Source organism: Pelobates fuscus, chromosome 7 (assembly GCF_036172605.1).
Source record: "Pelobates fuscus isolate aPelFus1 chromosome 7, aPelFus1.pri, whole genome shotgun sequence".
Classification (NCBI taxonomy): domain Eukaryota; kingdom Metazoa; phylum Chordata; class Amphibia; order Anura; family Pelobatidae; genus Pelobates; species Pelobates fuscus.
The window spans coordinates 141,057,546-141,077,676 of NC_086323.1; the positions used below are offsets into that span (position 1 = coordinate 141,057,546).

General features: G+C 43.5%; 1 protein-coding gene across 2 annotated transcripts in view; it reads right to left on the reverse strand.

Annotated features, from left to right (window-relative positions):
- Positions 1-20,131, reverse strand: part of LOC134568271 (specifically androgen-regulated gene protein-like) — a 37,407-nt gene that overhangs the window by 12,298 nt on the left and 4,978 nt on the right. Inside the window, exon 1 of one of the 2 annotated variants that reach the window (XM_063426717.1) lies at positions 17,550-17,792. The exons of the other annotated variant lie outside the window; for it this stretch is intronic. The gene's annotated coding sequence lies outside the window, so the exon portion shown is untranslated. Of the gene's footprint in view, positions 1-17,549; positions 17,793-20,131 lie in introns of those variants that run through there. 2 annotated transcript variants of the gene reach the window in all.

Sequence of the window (20,131 nt, forward strand, 5' to 3'; positions counted from 1 at the left end):
TGCTTGAGGGTTGGGCAGGTGTACCCCAGTGCTGGATGCCTGTTTGCTGGAGCTCCAGTCCCCTTGTGAAGGTGAGGTGCTTCTCAGATAACCGCATGGCGGCGAGGCAGTGTTGCGGCCATCTTATGTCCGGGGTATCGGAGTGCGCCCCGCAGGTTTCAGTGGGGATCGCTTCAGTGCCCTCCAGTGGGGACCGGGATTTCCCCCCTGGCTCAGGGGGGGGGGAGGGGCCTGTGAGGTGTGTCCCAGAGCTGCTGCATGGCGGCCCGACAAGCTAGTAGGCAGGGTGGCGGCCGTCCATCCCGCCCATTTCGCATGGAGGCCGCAGGCTCCAAAGCCCTGTATGGCCCGTAGGGCCCTAAAACTCCCGGTCTCAGAGCCTGCTGTTGCGCCAGCTTCAGCTCCGGCACCGTGCTGCTTCTCTCCGGCTCGGATATAGGCTGTAAGCCTAGATTAACTGTCAAGGAGGCCAGATTTCTGCAGGAGCCTCTTCCCCATGCGACCGGTCAGCATGGCGGGCAGGCCCCGCCCTCAATGGGTGTCATTGTTATGCCACGCTATGTGAAGTTGCTGGTCAAGTTTACCCCTGGTATGGGGGACTAGGGCAAGGAGCTAAAACAACATACTATTACATCATGTAGTAGGATCTTAGGTACATAAAAGATAGGAGACACAGGTGAGGTAAGCCTTCGTGTAAAATAGTGGGGGTAGCCTGTGGCATCGCGGCTGCAAGATTGCGGCATTTAGAGCCCCAAAGCTACCCGTTATTCCGCTGGGGGCCAACCATAAGAAAAGCCGCTGTACTGGTGACAGCAGAACATCTGCACATTGAGTATAATTTAGTTAGCCATCGTGAGGCAACGCGCCCCCCTGGCAAAAATTGGTGGGTAGGCCAGCTAGGTTATTACTGTGAGTATGTATATCGCTAATGGTGAGCTATGGCCTTTAGCGCTTGATATTTTTTGTACTTACAGTGGAGCGGCTGGAGCCTATAGTGTCACACACCACAACAACTTGTGACGCCCATCGTCCCACGGTAGCAAACACACATTAAGGATGTGTCGGAAAGGCACTCGCCGCATGTGTGACTCTTGGGTGCCCACCAGTATCAGTCTCAGTGTTAGCCTGAATAATAAAATAACTATAATAAACTAATAAATGATAATAATACAATAAAACCATAGTGCGATAACAAAGTCCAAGGTTTTATCTGGCTCATATGGGATTAAAGTAAGGCAATCTAGGCACTTGGTGTAGGTTGGTTTCATAGGGGTGGTAAGTCCATATGTTGGCCCTGGTTGACCTGTTGTGGGTGCCTGCCTGGTCCCCTTGCCATTCCACCGCAACTGGGGAACCTCCGGTCTGGAGAGTCCTATGAGGGATCCTGCCGCCCCAGGGGCCGCGTATCACCAGCAGACCGAGGCCTGCGTTTCTGTCTCGAGCCAGGGTTCGCTGCCATCTGGGCCACTGCAACTTGCTGCTCTGAAGGAGGTGGTGTTAATAGGTTAAGGCCCTGCAGAAACTCTGTGTGGTCCTCGGAGGCCGACAGAGTGTGCACTGTATCCCCATGCGGCACCACCAGGGTTCCCGACATCCCCCATCAGTACCTGATTCCTTGGTCTTGCTAGATCTGGGTACTGAGCATGAACTTGCGCCGGTTGAGGAAGACTGCAAAGGGTAAGTCATCGTATACGGAGATCTTGCTGTTGGCAATTAGCAGGCTTGGTTGTTGCCTGGATCGAGCCATGATGGAGGATTTCACGGTAATGTCTCTAGTGACAGCTATAATGTCCCGTGGTGCATCCGCAAGTGCTGTAGGAGCCTTCCGGACCCTAAAAGCCCACACAAAGGGTGGCATTTCGCCGTCTTCCTTAACCCTGAGTGCTTGCAGAACTTAGCAAGGCTTCTTGGCCTACTGTTTCTGAGGCCCAGCGGATCCTATTATTCCTCCGTCGGTGCCGTGCCTCCAGGGAAGTCCCTGTGCGGGAGAGGCACTGTACTTGTTGGGTAAGTGTGTCCATGCGGAAGCTGGCATCATCCAGTATTTTTCCCCTCTCTTCTTCCCTGGACTCGACAGCTCCCATGCGGCGATTCAGGCCGCCAATCTCCTCCTGCACTCCAGCGAGGTCCACTTTCCAGACCCTCCTCAGGTCCCGGAGGAGGTTTTTAATGTCTCCTTTAGTGGAGGGGGATTTGTCCGAATCAGAGTCAGACCTCTGATATACCCTGCCGTGGGCCTGGGGTGCTTGGGCTCTCTCTTCATCTTGCGACGGCTCGGTGTCACTGGAGCCACGTGGGTCCCCAGGCGCCATATTTGGTCGGGCCTGTGGCGGTGGTCTGTTAAAGGACAGACAGATATCTGAAAGGTTGGTACCCTCTGTATGGGCAAATTTTCTATTTTTTCGCCCCATCTCTCTTAGATTTCAGAATTCGGCAAAGTTTGTGCACTTTCGTGGCGAAAAGTCCGTTTTTTTCCTCTATGGAGCAGGAGCACTGCAAAAGCACGACCGCTCAGTAGCTCAGCTATTGTTTCTATTGGTGTCACCAATACAGTACAGAGAAATATACACATGCTCAAAGAATTAAGCATACTAAGAAACAGCATTATTAATAAGTACAGCCTGTTTATACCATCATGGTGACCAACAAGACAATTTAAATAAATACAAATAAACTAAAATAATAAAAGTGCCATCAGCAAGTGACACATTAATGGGGTTTTCTATTTCTTAGGAGGCATGGTAGTGGAATGTAACATGATTAAATAATGATAGTTCTGCTTGGAACAATCAGTTATGAAGGAAATGCACCCCATTACACATTTACCAATCATGCTGGTTTCTTTTACAACTCAGCGGAGATATAGACAGAGACGTGGTGTAGGTCCAGTGTACTTTTCATGTACCATTGCATACAAATCTTGAAATGTAATTCTTGAACCAGAAATTTTTTTTTTTTTTGACAATCTCATTTTTATTGAAAGGTTTTAGTACAGTGGTTACAAGTAATAAAGTGTACATATAGGGTAACCAGATTTTAATTTTCATATTTAAGTAGTCGCAGAACTTTAATATATGAGTGTATAATGTGAAATTATTATTTTCCCAGTGTGTCCTGGAAATGGCAGATTCACTTACGTAGCGAGTAGAAATCAAGTATCTTATAGTGTCTAGAATTTAGGTATTTTTGAGATATATGAATGTTTTTAGGAAATGCTTCAAGCTTTCAATTATTTTTTTCAATGAACTTATAAGCGGGATATCTTTAATCTATTTATTTTCCCTGAGATGGGCGATTGAACTTTGGGGAAATGGCAAGATTAAAATTTGTACAAATTGCGAACCTCTCCAAATCATTGTCTTGGACAATGGTGCCGATAAGATGTAGATGAATTTATATTTCTACTCTGCAATTGCTCAAAACAGATTATTTCACAACTACTGTAACAAAATAGCAAAGTAAGTGACTACATATATATATATATATATATATATATATATATATATATATAGATATGAGGTAGAGACAGGGTACCTGCCTGCACTGATTATTGAAGTAAATAACAAAGATTAGATTGAGTAGTCGTAGAGAGTAATTCCTCCTGATTCATGTCTTTGGCCTTTCGTTTAGCTTTTCGTAACAGATGGGGCTTTACTCCTTGTCCAGGAATTTCTGTGAAAGCTCTGTGAGGCATGTGCCGACTATGCTGTCATCACTGACAATACGACGATACATGCTTTGAAAGACCAGGCATCTCAACACAAAACCACAATCCGAAGTACAAACTCAGATGCACCGGTCGCATGGCACTTTAGAGATAAAAAATATAATGTTTCTCAGTTACGGTACCAAGTGCTAGAAAGGGTGCCCCCTTTGACTAGAGGGAAGCTATTGCTACAGAAGGAAGCCCGCCGGATGCACCACCTGGACACAGTGTCCCCTCATGGTCTCAACGAGAAGCTTGAGTGGCACTGGTTCCTGTAGGTGCATCTTTCTGGTGCCCACCAGGGGATGCATCCTGGATCTGGGTATGTACTATATTACTTTTATTATCTGCTTTTGTTTTGCCCGCAGTCTCTCTTCACATATCTTTCCATCTTATGTGGCATGCTGTATACCCTCATAATTGGTGAAGTTGTTTTTATGTTTATTTTCTATATTTATTGAAATAATTATGCTTCGTCTTGAGTTTTGATCCTCCTAATTCTGCTCCTTTAGAATTATATGTTTGATAGAGGGATAACACTGCTATAAAGTGAGTTTGAGCTTTAAAACACACCATCCAGTTTTAGTTATGGCTTGTAATACTGACAATATCCATTTGAACGGGTTTTGTCTACCCATTCCTTAGCAACGGCACGTAATGACGTCACGCGATATGGACGCAATGTCTGACATCATCACGCACGTTTTGACGAACCAGGAAGTAGATGGAGCCCACAGGATGGCGGATGGATGCTGGAACAAGCTGCACAGCTGATTTTGATCATACTGGAATTGTGGGTGGTGGCCTTGAATTAATGTGAGCACTTGTGTATATATATATATATGGTTGAATTCTTGCTATAACTAAAGGTCTTTTTGCCCGAAACGTCTGCATTCTGTACATTGTACTTCAAATAAATGTGGTAGCACCTGGGTGTGCACTTTAAATACCAGTTGCGCATGACTCCATTTCTTCTTTCTTGACTATATATATATATATATATATATATAGATATATATATATATATATATCTATATATATATATATATATATATATCTATATATATATAGATATATATATATATAATTATTATTATTATTATTATTGCCATTTATATAGCGCCAACAGATTCCGTAGCGCTTTACAATATTATGAGAAGGGGGATTTAACTATAAATAGGAAAATTACAAATAAACTTACAGGAACAATAGGTTAAAGAGGACCCTGCTTAAAGGAACACTATAGTCACCTAAATTACTTTAGCTAAATAAAGCAGTTTTAGTGTATAGATCATTCCCCTGCAATTTCACTGCTCAATTCACTGTCATTTAGGAGTTAAATCACTTTGTTTCTGTTTATGCAGACCTAGCCACACCTTCCCTGGCTATGATTGACAGAGCCTGCATGGAAAAAAAACTGGTTTCACTTTCAAACAGATGTAATTTACCTTAAATAATTGTATCTCAATCTCTAAATTGAACTTTAATCACATACAGGAGGCTCTTGCAGGGTCTAGCAAGCTATTAACATAGCAGGGGATAAAAAAATCTTAATTAAACAGAACTTGCAATAAAGAAAGCCTAAATAGGGCTCTCTTTACAGGAAGTGTTTATGGAAGGCTGTGCAAGTCACATGCAGGGAGGTGTGACTAGGGTTCATAAACAAAGGGATTTAACTCCTAAATGGCAGAGGATTGAGCAGTGAGGCTGCAGGGGCATGTTCTATACACCAAAACTGCTTCATTAAGCTAAAGTTGTTCAGGTGACTATAATTGAGCTTACATTCTATAAAAACACATTAGGACAGGAATTTGCAGTCAAATAAGGTGGGCTGCCCTTTAGGAGAGGGCAAGAGACAGGTATGTGAGGTAGGGGTTAGTCTTGGAGGCCATAAGCTTTCCTAAAGAGATGTTTTTTTTTGTTTTGTTTTTTAATTCTTTATTTTTGCTGTGCATGAAATAACTTTTGCATATTAACAATGCCACAACAGCATTCACAATCAATTTACAAACACTTATTTGTTAACTGTTGTACAGCATCTAGAGGAATTGCTAATTTTTTTTAGGGTAATAATACAAGCTAAGTACAAGCTGGGTAACTACGTCTGTCTTTTTGAATTACATTGTCGATTAGGAACAGTAGTTTAAGGGTTAATATTTATGTCGCGTGTCATCGCTTCAATATCTAGACATTGACATGGTTATGCTTGACTATGCTTAAGTGAGGGACATACATTTAGTACAATAACAGCTGGTCTAAGTAGTCATGACATGCAATAGATGAGACAGTAAGTTTGCATATCAGGTTATGGTAGATTATGCAGTGCTGTCTAACAAGCTATTAAGGTTTCCAGCTTAGCTAAGATTTTCAGTAAAGCAGGGTGCCACCAGGCAAAGCATCAACATTCCGCTATTTCCCTCTATACATATAAAGCTCCAATAAAGATTAACTATATACAAGGTCATATGCAGAGGATGTGCACCTTATACAATGACTGCAACTACAGTGATATCTGGTATGGCTATTCATGGTATGCTATACATTGTGCTTCTTATTGTGAACGGCTGGGGTCACTGCCAGCTCCATCCCCGTGCGAAGCTTGAGGCAGGGCGGTCGCGTTCCATGCCCAGGCGTGGGGAGAGTCCCTTGAGATTACCCCTTGAGCTCCACTGGGTCCTAATGTCCCACTGTGTCTTCCCGGTTGCTGGGTAAGTTTGCCTTGCCTTGGTAGCCTTGATGTGCTGTCGAGGGCTGTAGCACCATGCGGTCAGTGGGTTAAGCTGATTGTCCTGCTTGTTCTTCCAGCCCTGGTCATTAGTGGAGCTTGCTTGCAGAGTGCACTTCTGGGGTTGCCGCTTTGACATGGGCATGTAGAGGATGTGCTGGCTGTGATGGTTCTCGCCTGTCAGCTTGCCTGTTCCAGAGTCGTTACGTGGGGGCTTGAGAGCCCTCAGGGACACCCGTGATAGCAGCTCAGGCTGTGAGCACAGAGGGAGCACCGTCTCAGTCGGTGCAGTTGCTGTGCAGCCGTCGGCCATTTTGATGAGACCGCTTTGGGCCATCCAGGTGAGATGCTTAGGCGGTAGCTCGCCTGGTGGAGACCGGGATGACCCCCCCGGCCCACGGGGGGGGTGGGGGGGGAAACGGGACCAGGAAGGCACCAAGTAGATGGTGGTTCGCTGTAGTCGGGGTGGAGAGCGAGGCAGCGGCTGTCCGCCCCTCTCCCCTCCAGGGTAGGCCTCAATCTCCGAGCCCCAGAGTCTCTCACCAGGACCTAGAGCCACCCTGCAGTGGGTGCCCCAGCTACACCGGGACACTCCAGAGCTTCGTGCCACGGACCCCCGGGTCTGTATAAGCCAGATAAGGTGGGTATATTCCCTATTTTCCTGTTTGCTCGGGAGCCCGTGTGATATGCAGCCTGCTGGCATGGCCGCCCGGCCCCGCCCCCAAGAGATGGGTTTTAAGGCACCTCTTAAAAAATGCAAGACTAGGGGAGAGTCTGATGGCAGTAGGCAGGCTATTCCATAGGAAGGGAGCCGCCCGCGAGAAGTCCTGCAAGCGTGAGTTGGCCATACGGGTGCGGACAACGGACAGGAGGTGGTCACGGGCAGAGCGGAGAGACCGAGAAGGGACATACCTATGGATCTGTGAGGAGGTATAAAAGGGGCTAGAGTTGTTCAGTGCTTTATAGGTGTGAGTTAGTACTTTGAATTGACCCCTATAGCATACAGGAAGCCAATGTAAGGACTGGCAGAGGGGTGAGGTGTGAGAGAAACGACTAGAGAGGAAAATCAGTCTAGCAGCAGCGTTCATTATGGACCGTAGGGGTGCAGTACGGCTTTTGGGAAGACCAATCAGGGGAGGGTTACAATAATCCATGCGGGAAATTACTAGAGCATGGACAAGCTCCTTGTATCTGGTGCAAGAAAAGGGCGGATGCGGGCTATGTTTTTAAGATGGAATCTACAGGATTTGGCAACATGCTGGATGTGAGGCTCAAAGGTGAGACCAGAGTCAAGTATGACGCCAAGACAGCGCGCTTGCAAGGATGGACTGATGTGGATAGCACAAACTTGAAGGGAGAGCGAAAGAGGAGGATCAGTATTAGGAGGAGGAAAGACAAGGAGCTCAGATTTAGAGAGAATGAGTTTCAGAAAGTGGGAGGACATCCAGTCAGAGATGGAAGAAAGGCAAGCAGTGACATGTTGCAGGACGGCAGGGGAAAGGTCCGGGGAGGAGAGATATAACTGGGTGTCATCAGCATACAGGTGGTAGCGGAATCCAAAAGAGGTAATACGTTTGCCAAGAGAGGCAGTATAAAGAGAAAAAAGAAGGGGACCAAGGACAGAGCCTTGGGGAACTCCACCCGAGACAGGACAAGGGGAGGAGGTATCATTAGAAAAAGAGACACTGAATGAGCGTTGGGAGAGATAAGAGGAAAACCACGAGAGGACAGAGTCACAGAGACCAAGCGATTGAAGAGTTTGAAGAAGGAGAGAATGATCAACGGTGTAAAAGGCCGCTGAGAGGTCAAGAAGAATTAGTATAGAGTAGTGGCCTTTGGATTTAGCTGCGATTAGGTCGTTAGTAACTTTGATAAGTGCAGTCTCTGTAGAGTGGAGAGGGCTGAAGCCAGATTGAAGGGGGTCAATGAGAGAGTTGGAATTGAGGAAATGAGACACACGGGTCAAGGGACAAGTCTTTCCAGAAGCTTTGAGGAAAAAGGAGCAAGGATATGGTACGGTAGTTAGAGGGGGTGGACGGGTTGAGGTTTTTTTTAGTATAGGTACTACAGTGGCATGTTTAAGGTCAGCAGGGATGATGCCAGAAGAGAGAGAGCAGTTGAAGATGTGTGTTAAAGAAGGCATGAGACAAGTGGAGAGAGATCTGAGAAGGTGAGATGGGACAGGATCGAGTGGGCAAGTGGTGGGGCGAGAGGAGCAAAGAAGAGCAGCCACCTCTTGGTCAGTAACTGGGGAGAATGTCTGAAGGGTAGGAAAGGCATGATCTATGTGTGGTTGAGAAACAGAATGGCAAGGAGGGGAGAATTCTTTCCTTAGCTGTTCAATCTTGTCAGTGAAGTAACATGCAAAGTTATCAGCAGTAAGGTTAGTTTGGGGGGTGGCCACAGCAGGGCGAAGAAGAGAATTAAAGGTGTCAAAGAGAAGCCTGGGATTGCGGGAGCATGAACTAATGAGAGAGGAAAAGTATTACTGTTTGGCAAGGGCAAGGGCTGCACTGTATGAACACAATATGAATCTATTATGGAGAAAGTCTGACTGGGTGCGAGACTTCCTCCAGGAGCGTTCAGCACAACGGGAGCATCTTTGCAGGTAGCGTGTTGATTTAGTATGCCATGGTTGGGGGCGGGTCCTCCTCGAGGTGCTTGTTTGGAGTGGCGCTGCAGCGTTCAAGGCAAATGTAAGAGTAGAGTTATATGTGGAGATGGCCAGTGAAGGACAGGAGAGGAAAGGGATGGACAGCATAAAGTAATGATAGCACTCCAAGGACTTCAAAAATATTTTGAAAAAACTTAGTTTTTATTCAGGCATCTGCCACAGAAGATCAACGTTTCAATTCTCTAAGGAACTTTCGTCAGGATCCTTAGAGAACTAAAATGTTGATCTTCTGTGGCAGATGCCTGAATAAAAGCTAAGTTTTTTAACAATATTTTTGAAGTCCTTGGAGTGCTATCATTACTTTATTTCTATTATTTGGCTGTTAAGCACCGGGCTTTTTACTATTAATCCAGGAGTGCAAGCAATTGGAACTTTATATATATATATATATATATATATATATATATATCTTTGGATCAATTTTTAAATGTTCTAGTATGTAAATTATTCTAGCAAAGGGCTACACAATGTATTCTCTCATTGAACAATAATACAGAAAATACACTTTTATTTGCAAGGGGGTGGATCTTGACAGCCGAGTGGCCCAGACGTCTATTGTCCGAGACCAAAAAACTGAAATTTCTCTCGGGCTGCTTGCTATTCCTAACCGCTGTCAGCGATTATCCTGATAAGGGGACGTCAGTGTATCCGGGGATACCTCACTTGAGCTTCCTCATCGTCGGGACGCCCTTTCCGAGGCTTGTGGCCTATACAAGCGTGGGCTGTGGAGGGATGGCCGCTCTCCTAGCACTTCGCCCGGTAGAGTGAAACATGTACTGAGCTACCCCCCCTCATCTGGACTGACGGGGGTCATCCCAGTTTCCCCCAGGCTTACTCCACATAACTCCAAATACCAAATACAAGCTGCTGATACTGCACCGGTCCTGATTGTAGCAGGCTCTCTCAAGATGGCAGACGCCCTTACACTACATATACCTAGTTTGACACAATACATGATGACCCAACAAGACGCATCCGAGCACCAACTTCCAGCTTAAATAAGCTCTTTGAAAGATGGTGATACAGTAGCACCATCTCAGAATCAGGAGGGAGATCAGAATGGAGATCGGAGTGAAGTGAGCCGGCCCGCTCTGGGTGCAACTCCTCCACAAGCACCAGTATCTCCCAACTTAGGCCTGCCTGGGCTGAAGGTCAACTGGGATGAACTCCCATTGCATCAACCATAGAGGCTGAAGAATCACCGCCACTGGTGACGACAAACCACCAGGAACTTCTGCCGTTCCCCGAACTGGGATGAACTTTGTTTTATGCCAGAGCACCTGAGTACGTGGCATTGCGATGCTGACCTTCATTACAGCCTGGGGCCGGAAGGATGCCATGACTAGCACCTGTATTAAAGTGTTTCTCGATGGCCCCCACACACTCCTAAGCCTGGGCATTGACTGACTCTGGACTTCCTTACCTGGACTAACCACCAGTCATAGTCTGATGACACCATCATACCTGCTAACATATTTTTGTGCTTTTATGTTCCAATATTTCAGTCTCTATAGTGATTTTGCTTTGAATTTTTGCTATTAATTTCCTTATAATCAGTGCTATGCAGTGAGTTTAGTTTCAGGGGCTGCATTTTTATAATACTCTACCTTAAATGCAATCTACCACCCAGTGGCTTTACTCATCGTATATCTCATCCTCTATAAGGTTGTTATAATACTTGCTTTAGCTCTGCCCTGCACTGTTCATTGCAGGTTTAGGCAGTCTGTTAATTAACATTAATTCCAGTTTGCAAGTCATGCTTGTGCATATTCTGCAATTTACTTGATCTTGTCTTAAAGCTAATCCTATACCTGCCCGAAGAATCTTGTCTTTTATAATAATTTAAAAAGTGCAGCTTATCTTGACATTTCATGTTCTACCGAATTGCCTTACATCATTGTTCATATCTATGTCATATGTCGCCAGTGCTTTGTGTACGTACCACTGCACTACAAAAACAAAGAATGTCAAATAAAAAAGAAAAAAAAGGATTTATTTGCCGAACAGTGAATGAAACAAGTAAAAAGCAGACATGAAAAAATGAAAGGTTACAAGAAGCTCACAATCTACATCCTAGCCAAATATAGTTCTATTGATTACCAAAGCAGTAATGTGCGTCAAGTGAATCCAGAATACAAACAAACGTAAGTGATATTGACCAGATTCATGAATGTAAATTGAAACATTGGCACAACACACAATGCTCTTGTGTTCTAACATTCTCAAACAGTAGCACTATGTCTACAGGCCCTTAACCTTTCCTATTGTAGTTCACAGACTAAGCTGGCATTCACACAAAGCTCAGGAGCTCAAAATAAACAGTACAGTACAATAATAAAAAAAAAACTATTCACCAGAACAGAGTTGCTTTAAGTTTCTGGAACACCAAAAAAACAAATAAAAAAGGTATTAGATAGTACATGTCCATTAAACCTTTGGCTTGATTTCACCAGCCGTAATGCTGCTACTTTCTCAAGGAACTTGAAATACCCAGAGGATTGTATAAAGTCATAAAGAAGATTAAGTAAAAAAAATAAAAAGCCTTTAAAACCTCGTAGATTGTTTATTTAGCCACAGACAAAAATGAAAGAACGTCAGATAGGTAATATTAGAACTGACACAACTGTCTCCTGCTTCCAGCCTTCTACGTATCTCTGCAGCCTACTGAAGTTTTACTTTTCTTTACTTGCTGTATATCATAAAATACTGTTTGCAAAATACTTTCAATGGACTAGCAAAATCAAACAAAAACGGAAGCAGATTAAAAAAAATAACATTCGGCGTTACCAACTGTAACCGAATTTACACTACGCACCTAGCACATGTGGATAACTGGAGTAACTCTTTAAAATGGGTATTCTTACTTCTCTGGAAAGTATACCATTGAATAATCACTGAAAATCGCCCATAATTTGTGCTAAAACATACATTAAGGATTTAGCAAATTACATCACAGTCCAGTTAAATCCAGTCAATTACCCGTTAGGCAGCCACATAGTGCCTGGAGCTCCAATTCTAGTTTTCAAGGGGCCCTTATTGAGCCAACAGGGTGATCAAATGTTCTCTCTGCTTGGGCCTGAGACCCTTATTTCGTTGAGGGAGTGTGGTGGTCTGCACCTCTATCAGGTACAGATCACTTTAAGAGCTACCTCGCAATGCCCTGGCACTTCTCAATGACTTCACACGTTGAAGGCAGTATGTTTGCCTCTCTCAGACAATTTCACATACAATCACACTTAGCCAGACCCACAGTCGCACACAACAACCACACCCAGATGTAGGTGGTTAGGGAGGCCTGACAAAGGGGAATTCGTGCTCATCAGTTCCTAGCTATACCCTCTTGGAGTGATGATGTTCAAAGTGAAAACTCTAAATTTGAAGGTTTAGATGACGAAAAAACTTTTGCATTTGTCTCTGGCAGCTACTAATTGCGTATTCTCTGAAAAATTTAAACATTTAAAAAAAAATTACATTATATTTCCATAGATTGCATGTTCTGGTAAGAAATGCTAATGAATGGGGAGAATGCCTGTTGTGTGTGTACTCTTATAAAAAAGAAACTGAGACCCCATGGGAATGAAGCAGACACCTGTCACATGAGATATGTACATGTGTAGGGCAGAGATGTCATATGCATATTGTAGTACAGAGCAGGGGCGTATTAGCCGCGAGGCAAACAAGGCATTTGCCTTGGGCGGCATTTTCCAGGGGGCAGCAAAAAAAGCCGCCCCCCAAATGCCCAAGGCAAATGTCTTGTTAGCCTTGCGGCTAACAGACATGCTGGGCTGCTGCTTGGCGGGCGGCGAGGGAGCACTTCCTTTGAGCTGTCTGCTCAGCTCCCTCGCGCGCCGCACAGTGAGGCTGGGAGCCGGAATATGACGTCATATTCCGGCTCCGCCTCCCAGCCTCACTGTGCGGCGCGCGAGGGAGCTGAGCAGACAGCTCAAAGGAAGTGCTCCCTCGCCGCCCGCCCAGCAGCCACTGGACCACCAGGGAAAAAAAAAGCCCCCCCCCCCAGCATTCCCAAAGGTAAGGAGGCTGGGGGGGTTAAAGTAAAAAAAAAAGCCACTGGACCACCAGGGAAAAAAGAAGGCCCCCCCCCCCCCAGCATTCCCAAAGGTAAGGAGGCTGGGGCGGGGGGGTTAAAGTAAAAAAAAAAAAAAAGCCACTGGACCACCAGGGAAAAAAGAAGCCCCCCCCAGCATTCCCAAAGGTAAGGAGGCTGGGGGGGTTAAAGTAAAAAAAAAAAAAGCCACTGGACCACCAGGGAAAAAAGAAGGCCCCCCCCCCCCAGCATTCCCAAAGGTAAGGAGGCTGGGGGGGTTAAAGTAAAAAAAAAAAGTGTTAATGTGAGTTTCTGTTAGTGAGTGTGAGTGTGTGTGTGTCTGTTAGTGAGTGTGAGTGTGTGTGTGTGTCTGTTAGTGAGTGAGTGTGTGTGTGTGTGTCTGTTAGTGTGTTTGCCTGTGAGTGAGTGTGTGTGTGTCTGTTAGTGTGTGTGTTTGCCTGTGAGTGTGTGTGTATGTTAGTGAGTGTGTGTGTCTGCTAGTTTGTGTCTGCTAGTGAGTGAGTGTGTGTCTGTTAGTGTGTGTCTGTTAGTGTGTGTCTGTTAGTGTGTGTGTTTGTCTGTTACTGAGTGTGAGTTTGTCTGTTACTGAGTGTGAGTTTGTCTATTAGTGTGTGTGTTTCTGTTAGCGAGTGTGTGTTTCTGTTAGCTAGTGTATGCGTATCTGTCAGTGAATGTGTGTGTGTGTATTTAGAATGCGGGGCGGGGTAAAGGTTGGGTGGGGGTGGCGCGCGGGGTGGGGGGCGCCTGAGTTTTGTTCTGCCTAGGGCAGCACAAAACCAGGATACACCACTGGTACAGAGGCACTGCAAGGCACATCAAGACAAAGCAATTACATCACAGCAGTTCTACGTTAACAAAATGTTGTTTCCACCTTTTGGCCACCCTTGACCTAGTATGTGCCTGTTGAAGTACAATTATTATTATTTATTATTATTTTATTATTTATATAGCACCAGCAAATTCCGTAGCGCTCAATGAGCTTACATGCTAGATGATCATACACCCACGTTTAGCTGGAAAAGCTTAAAGGAACCACATGGTAGTTGTTATGGTGCCTGGAGTGCCCTGGTGTCCCCTCAATGTAAATAGACAAATCATTTGCAACGGTTTGACTTCTTACCTGGAATCCACTGGTCACTGCTCCCTGTCTCTTCCTGCTAGGAGCTTCCATTATCTTTAAGCCCTGCAGTAGGTAATTGGCTGCCTGCATCAGTTGATCACTCTCAGCTAATGAACTAAGACAAGTACCACAAGACTTAGGTCGGATGGGAGAGCTTCTCGCTGAGAGGAGGCAGGAAGTGGTGTTCGGCAGACCACAGGTAAGAAGTCAAACCATTACTATATGATTTGACTTCTTACATAGGAGGGGGCACTATACGCTCTACAGCAATCCATACTGGTTATGGTTTTTGGTGTGTTCCTTTATAAAAAAAAACTGTCATTACAGGATATACACATTTCCTCTTTTTGTTCCCAGTGCGGCTACTGACACAACCTGGACCGCTGGTGTGCCTGGAGGACTGGGTTGGGCCCAAACAAATGTCACTGTGGACTACAGAAAATGTATGACTGAGGGACTCTATCTGTAGTACGTTTTTTATGAAAATCTGTACCATTGCTAGCATTATGTATAGGTCACATATTATAAACTTTCATTTAAATTAAATGTGTACCATGGCATGTTTGCTTTAAAGGTAATACATATAGGTAAGGTGTATTAAAGTTGTCACTGCAATGCAGACCCACTCACCCAGAAAACCTAGTCCTAAAATGAGCGGACAGTAACCCAACCAACACATACCATGTCCCTTTCCACAAGTGAAATTCTCTAATATTTCAGCTGCCTACTGTTCTGTGACATGCACTGGTGCATACGTTAACAGTATAATTAAAACTTAATAAAAGCAAACACGCAGTAGGTTACCATAGAGCAAAACAATAGCAGAGTTCCACCACATGACCGCCTTCAATCATTCCTACCATAAGCTAATGGGAGTTGTAGTCAGTGCTGCCAACCCAGCCATGTTTTCTTGAACAGTTTCAAACCCCCCCGTAGGTGCATGATTAGTTTACCTGATAGTAGACGGAGTTTACATTCTACCTGGGGGCACTTACTTAATCAATAGTTTCTTTTCTAATATATGTATTAATGTTTTGTGTAATATAGAATAAGTTAACATAATAATGACATATACATATACACTACTAACTTATGAATAGTTGTTCTATAGGACATTTTGGAACAATTGAATGTATTTTGTTGTCAATGTCATATGAAAATTGCACATATTAGGACAGCAATTTTCCCAGCAGCAAGATATTATAGCAGTCTAGGAAAAAAAAAAGGACAAAAAAATAATAATCTAGATGTCCTTTTATAGCGGGAACATTGCTGATACCCTATCTATACATACACCAATTCACTAGTTATGTAGACATTAAAAGACCATACAGCACTGCAGTATGACGGCATACCAGAAACAAAGGCACTTGTCTGTCAATTCCTTAGGGATTAGTGATATTTCCTGCAGTCATCATAACCTAGTCCCTATAGATCCTATGCCAACGTGGAATATCCGGATTATTTGGACAGATTTATAGAGCTCTGCTAGCATTAAAGGGATGGGTGAGCTCTCTAATGGTTTTATTTACAGCAATAAATGAGTGAGACATTGCATTTTGATCTTCAAAGACTGGTTTGTTATAACAGAATTATTATGTCATTGGTCCTTAAAGGGGTTAAAGCCGCCTTTGCATTCCATTCTAAGGATGCAACAGCTTGTCATTGTGTTCAGGACAGAACGGGACACAGAGGGTTTTCAGAGACAAGTACAGGAACAAAAATAACAATTTGCTTAGAATGCAGATTTACATAAAGAGAGATATACAAACTAGTGGGTTTAACTCCTTCAGGACAATGAGACTTCCATCATAAAACCTATTGGATTTAACCCCTTTAGTAGGAATATCATGTCATGGTTGCCATGATAATACGCAATGTACCTAACCTTGGCCCTGAAGGTGTTAAACACTTTCCTGCAGTAGATGGGCTTTTCAAGGCTAGCAAAATAACCAGGGTGTTTGGCTTCTAAAAGGTTTGAGGTTTAATCCCAATAATGAGTTCTAGAAGAGGTAATCGGAGCATTAGTATTTAGATTGGATTAATGGCAGCTGGCTGCTCTATTTGCTATAGTACTACACTATTCAGGAATTCACTGCCCTGTCTTCAATGCCAGGTTGAGCTACATAATTACACCCTCCCCATGCTGGTATTAGGGATGTTTAATTATATGGTTACAGACTGCTCAGATTGTTCGATTGATAAGGGATCTAGAGGGATTTTAAAAAAAAAAAACACACACACACACACACAGAAGGAACAGGTCATTTCATGTACATATTTAACTATTTGAGATCCCTTTTCCAGAAACATGTAAGTGACTCATATTTCCCAAATAATAACATAAATTCAGATTAATAATTTTTAGCTGTAAGCTTGTTTGAGCAGGGCCTTCATCTCCTCTTCTATATCAAACTTATAAACTGGCCACTGTACATCGCCAAGGAATATGATGGCGCTCTGTAATAATAGCTAAACCAGCGTATATGGTCCACAATTGTTCAGCTCTGATTGGGGAAAAGCTTTGTGGACAATATATATTAAAGGGCTGCATTTGAAACAATTGCTGCCCTTCAATGGTCAATTTCTATAAATGTTTGTAATTAAAGGGCTAGTGCAATCAGTCTGTAGAAAACCCAAATGTTTCAGCTTTGGGATATACAGTCGGGTTTATTTGCCAAATATAGAATTGTAGCAAACTGAAATCCGAATATATAAGTTTAGGAAAATTTCTCCAACTCAGCTACAGTCAAAGCTTGAATATTTAAAGCAACTTCAATATTGTAATTTGATTTTAATTTGCAATACAAAAAGCCCTGAGTAAAAAAATAAAAAATAAAAAAAAGGCGCTGATAATAAATATAACATTTTGACTTTTATAAAAAGCTGCTACCACTTTAAATCGGATCTTCCCTAAACCCAACACTTTATACTTCAGTGAAGAACAAAGACATGTAGCGAAAAGACGTATAGCGAAGACAAAATACAAATATCACTTCTTATTTTAATTTGCTGCAATACGGAATGTCATTCACGAAAGAGTTGCTTGTCAGGCGTTCAAAGTAAATTTCAAATTTTTTTTTGACCAACAATTTTAACATTTTAAATTCACTTTAAATTCCCCACAATTCCTTTCTTTAGTGGATAACCCTGCCAGCGTTACCCTGTATATATGCAGAACCTTTAAGGCATGCTGGAACAAAGGCTACAAGACCATACAACAAGGACTACACAAAACCATTCTTTAAATTGCTGTACCTTGCAAGATCGCTGTTGTCTTAGATGCCTAGCTTCTTACATCCTCCCATCTGGGAGCACTGCTCCTCTCTGTTCCCTTTAAGTCCAGTTAAACTACAGCACGTCTGTTGATGCAAGTCCCTTGGGATAGAGACTCAGTCAAATGGTCCTTTTTGTGTATTATCCTACTTCTAGCACAATACCTGTGCTTAGGGCGGGCAGGCACATTACCCTCCAGGAGGAAATAGATTTTCTCTGGTTAGTCTAAATGGAAAGGTCTGATGGTATCAGATATAATCATGTAACTTATAAGCAAATAGAAAACAAAACTCTGCAAACAGAGGCGTTCCCTTTCACAAAGCCCGCTGGTCTCTAAGACGTGCACAGGTGAACACAGCTCTCTGCTAGTAAAACAGCCTGTTCAGGTTGTAAAACACAGAGAGAATGTTTAACGTCATAGCAATAAAATAAAAATAGTTACTGGTAGTACAATTTAAAAAAAAATCCCTCAATAAAAGTTGTGAATTTGAAACCAGGAAGGTATATTTAAATTAGGGAATAGGAAGTCAAAAGGAGGACTTTCCACTTCAAGTCAGGCAGGTTAACTCTTTTAGTATTAGCTTTTTAAAATAAACAACAAAATTACAAATTGGTTCATTTACTAACAAGATGCTGTGTGATAATTTTTTAAACATTTTTTTTGTGGGTGGAGGGGGGGTGATCTCTAAGTATATAATGATCGTCTGGGGCTGCTGTATCTCTCGTGCAGAGAGAGAGAGCCGGCCTGCATTTTGGATCTGTTCCGCCCTTTGGGTGGGTGGGTTCGTTCTGATATGCAAATGGCCTGGTTCTTTTTGTAATGGCACAAGGTGAGCTAAAACCAGTTTGAGATATGAGCGGGGACCCACCAAAGGGAAGGCTATTTGAGCTGTTGTCCGTACTCAGTACTCTCTTGCACCTTGATTTTTTGCTCCCCCTAAGTTTAAAGTGTAATCCAGATGTGGACCCCTTGCTCACGGTGCCTAGAGGGATATCAGCTATACCACACTGACGATGCCTAACAAGGTTGAAACGATAGTCTGAGGTTGTTGTATCTCTGGTGCAGACAAACCCACCGAAGCGCAGGCTATTTGAGTTGTTATCCATTCTTAGTGCTCTCTTGCACCTTGTTCTATGCACCTAGTAATATAGTAACATCCACTGAAAACCAGAGGATATCTGAGTGTACCTTTCCTGGTTAAATACTTTGTTATTATTATTATATGCATGGCAGTTGTAGTCATACCTCTGAACATTACGAGGTATGTACATGGGGTGGAGTAAGACAGTAGGGGGTGTGCCAGAGATGCAGCATGGTGGGCCACCTGAAAAGTGGCATGTCAATCCCTCAGACTGACCGGTAGGTGCACTGTCAAGCCCAACCCAAGGCTACTCAGGCGCAGAACGCTGTTGAACCACTATTGTATAGGCTGAAAGTATCTGCTTTAATCTGCACAACGTGAGCATGTCTGTGTCACGGTTTTTCTGCTGTTTAAAACAGCAACCCTTCCTTTCTTGATGTCTGAGCTATTCAGCTGCTTTTAACGAACAGCTCCTTCATTACTGTTTCCACGGTTACTCACCTGGTTGTTAGTTGCCAGCCCTTTTGCTAATCAGTGCAGCCTCTTTAAGCAGCAAGTTCCAGTACCTCCTTGCCCTTGCGTGGTTTCCTGTTTCCCAGAAGAGTTCTTGTTTCCTGTTTGCTCCTGGTTCCTGACTTCTGGCCTGGTTCCTGACTCCGCTGCTCTCCATTCTCCTGATTCTGGCTCGTCTGACTACCCGCTTTGGTGCCTGACCCCTGCTTGCTTCCTAGACTTTGCTTTTGGTTTATTTAATGTTTTGCAATTTAAAAAAAAAAAAAAGGTGTTTTGCATCTACATTATGTCTGGTTCCTGATCCATAACAGACTGACGATGTTCTCATGCAATGATTATTATTATTGAAGACTACCTTTGGTACCCTAAGATATAAAAAATGCTAAAATGCAGGAGTGTCCCACTGGTTTGGGGTCTGTTGGAAAGTATGAATAACTGACCCACATATTTCCAATTTCTGATTTCAGACCATATTCTTTTGCATGATGCCAAATCCATGTTTTATCGCCTTATCTAGTAAGAAGGGTCGTCTAATCAGTATAACTTGTTTTGTTATTGTTTGGAAGATCAGATTGTGCTTTGTGCAATAAAAAGCTCAACAGCAATAGAACCAATTAAACCCGCACTAATGTAAAACATGTAAGAGTATACCACAAGCTCAACTGCAATACCACTGTCAATAGATTTATGCACTTTTGAAAATTCAACATGGCTTTTACATTTTAAGCCATAGTAGCCAAATTAGAAAAATAATCTCAGTAAGCCATTTTTCAATTCAGCTATTCAATAGTCACGGCACTAACCCTAGCGACATGCTGCTCCGGACTTACTAAGTACATTGCGCACATCGTTTGGAAAGTACCGCCTCCTGGTTTCATTCAGCCATCCCGATCGGCGCTTGCAGTCAGACTTCCCGAATGCGCCGATAAGGAAACCAATGCTCGCTCTTCTGACTTCCATAATCCTGAC